Genomic DNA, 2,940 nt, shown 5'->3' with positions numbered 1-2,940 from the left:
ATGTGCTGCCCACCTCACCAATCAGCAAAGTTACCGATGAGTTTAAGTGCCGATGTGAATCTTTACAACTTTAAAATTTACTTTGGGCTTTAAAATTTACGTGGGCCGTACAACCCAAAGGTTGGCTCATCGTATCAAACAGCATGTCCCCTTGGGGATTCGAAAAAAGAACTTGGGTGTGAGGACACAACCGCTACGAGCATGCAAGAACGTTCAAGGACCGTCGACCATTTTTTCTTTTTCTTCCATTGCACGGCACTTGGATGCCAACCCCGATTGTGCAGACCAGTACAATGCCAATATGTTCAAGATATTGAGTCGAGGTCATAGTACGTTACATCCACGTATGTTAGACGCAACCTTCATCCATTCCACGGACCCCACATTGTGTCGTCAAAAGGAATTTGTACATTCTCTCATTCTCTTTCAACACGGAAAGATTAAAGGTGTTTCCCCGACCACTGTCCAGGATAATGATGCAAATGGTGCGTCATCGCTGACAACTCTGCTTCAGCCAATCGGAGCCAGGGACAGTTTGCTGACTGAGTCAACCAATGGGCATTCAGAACACCAATGACATCATGACTGAAGAACTAATCGGTGTCGCGGTTACTTATACATGCTTATAAATGCATTAGTTCTCATCTCTTCCGGTCTCTTTGCTGTGAATCGCCTTAAAGAGTACAGCACGAAAAGCTTCGGTGTTATTGTCATTATGTCGTGTTTGTTTTCCTGTATATTAATAGTGGATTCTACCACCTCGGGTTTGAATAATGCCAGCAACATGATTATCAAGGGCCTTAATTATTCTGCTAAAGCTAAATGATAAAAGACATCCAGTTCATTAATTAATGGGTGAATATCAAATTGCGGTAGATTTTGGATATTTAAAATCCCCAAAAAAAATATGTTAAATTAAGAAAAAAAAATTCTTATAATGATGCAAAAATGATTAAGAAGAAACACTATACCCATGCGAAAACTGTTTGAAGTAAATTTATTAAATGCCAGAGATAATAAGAAGCAATGCGCAATACATTTTGTCCCCTCTGTTACGGTCAAGGGTGATATTGCAACTTATACTAAAATACTTGCTCATTTCTACAATTGTGCACAAACATGAGGCAATAAGTCCTCTTATCATATGTGGAACTTTTCGTTGTAATAATCATTGATGGTGGTGTATAATATTGCAATTAATATCTAGCGTATCCTGTCTGTACCACACAGTGCTAGCTATATTCAAAATTTGGTCCTTAAATACAAGAACAGTTTTAATTATGTGAATACATCCAAAACTTGTATAGTTGCAGGAGTGGAATAGAACAGATGCAATGGTAGAAATGAGTGCAGGTTCAGAAATATATCCATTTTTGCATGCAGTAACAGAGGGGACACCAAGTAACAGTGGGGACCAACAGTAACAGAAGGGACAACAAATTGATCCACATGACAATAGAAAGAAATGAAATGCATAATGTGGACAAGAATCATTATTGTAGTTGATGGAACTCTTCATGAGAAGTGGCATTGAATTGCATGCCAAATTGAGGGATTGATTTGGAGATGTCTGAGGGTCACTTTTTCCGGTGGTGGTATTTCACATATGAAGTTATCCTTATTGTACCAACATATATCATCCAACATGGGCCAAAAAAATCTGTTCTTGCCGACTTTATGCATGCATTTCACTTCAAGATCTTCATGGTCTTCATCAATGACAATTCCAGGATATGGTCGACCATCATAGCTCACCACAACATACTTGTTAAGTAGTGAGATATCAGTTGAATCAGTAAGACTCTTCAGCACACCATCTGGCACACTATCTGATTCAGGATCTGGCACACTCTCTGATTCAGGATCTGGCACACTCTCTGATTCAGGATCTGGCACACTCTCTGATTCAGGATCTGGCATCCGCTCTGGTTCAGGATCTGGTACATCATCTTCCATGGCACATTGCAGTTGGTTCGGGAAAGTGAATGTTTTTGGTTTAAAACATAGACATATTTCTCCTTTGGTGCACAAGCAACTGAGATCTCGAAACTGTATGCATCCATGTTTTGTTGTTAAGATTTGATGGATTTTCATTGTGCCTGGGACACTCGGAAGGTGCAGTTTTGCTGATTTGGTCACTGCAGAGTCAATATCCTTTACGTCTACCAAGTGCAGCTCAATGCGACAGTGTGCCTCCTCTAACAGATTAATCATTGTCACCGCATCTGGGCAATCTTTCCCTCTCTGTACCAGGTTGTCGGCCATTCGTTTCACAGTTGCGCCAACTCCATCAGGTGCCCCCTTCCCATGGCCTGCCTCATGGAAATTCCATGTCCCTGTAAAACAACATTCCAAAAAATTATTGATGAAATGATTGGTTAAGGGTCATCCATAATTCCTCTCCCTGTAGTACAAGCATCTAAAACATAATCTAAATAGTCAGATGGAAGGGATTGTAATAAATCATATGTACATGTGCTGTTTGAGGACAGCTAAAATTGTATACAGATTATTTGACATGGTTATTTATGAGATCACCATAGCTTACCAAAAGTAACCTTCCTTTGTGCCAGTTCTTTGGTGAACAGAAAGAAATTTAATTTCTGCCTGTACTGGGTCGTGGGCCCATCACTGAAGAAGTGCATGGTGTCCACTTCGTGCTTCTCCTGCAAGCTGTTGAGAATTGGCTTCAGGTGCTCCCATATGGCTGCTGGACCATGGTACAAGTTTTCTGAGATTGTGCAGAATGGTGCAGGGTTTGCATTTGGACCTACATAATACACACCAGTGTGTAAGCTGAGTTGTTTCTTTGATGCACCAAAGTGCATGCTCTGAATTTCACTGGACAATTTGCAGACATGGTTCTCCGCAAAATCTATGTGAATCAAACATTCGTTGGCAGACAATTTTTGTCTCAACTCTCGATAGAACTTGTATTGA

At 40.4% G+C, this 2,940-nt stretch overlaps 1 long non-coding RNA gene across 1 annotated transcript; it reads right to left on the bottom strand.

Annotated features, from left to right (window-relative positions):
* Positions 1 to 980: 980 nt before the first annotated feature.
* Positions 981 to 2,609, bottom strand: LOC137416467 (uncharacterized). Its single transcript, XR_013624518.1, has 2 exons — positions 2,549 to 2,609; positions 981 to 2,336 (listed from the first exon to the last, which is right to left on the bottom strand). It is a non-coding gene; the product is annotated as an uncharacterized LOC137416467 (long non-coding RNA).
* Positions 2,610 to 2,940: the final 331 nt, after the last annotated feature.

This window comes from Myxine glutinosa, chromosome 9, assembly GCF_964187855.1.
Source record: "Myxine glutinosa chromosome 9, kmMyxGlut1.1, whole genome shotgun sequence".
Taxonomy (NCBI): domain Eukaryota; kingdom Metazoa; phylum Chordata; class Myxini; order Myxiniformes; family Myxinidae; genus Myxine; species Myxine glutinosa.
The sequence above is the reverse complement of the archived record's forward strand: the minus strand, read 5'-3'. Positions and strand labels throughout refer to the sequence as shown.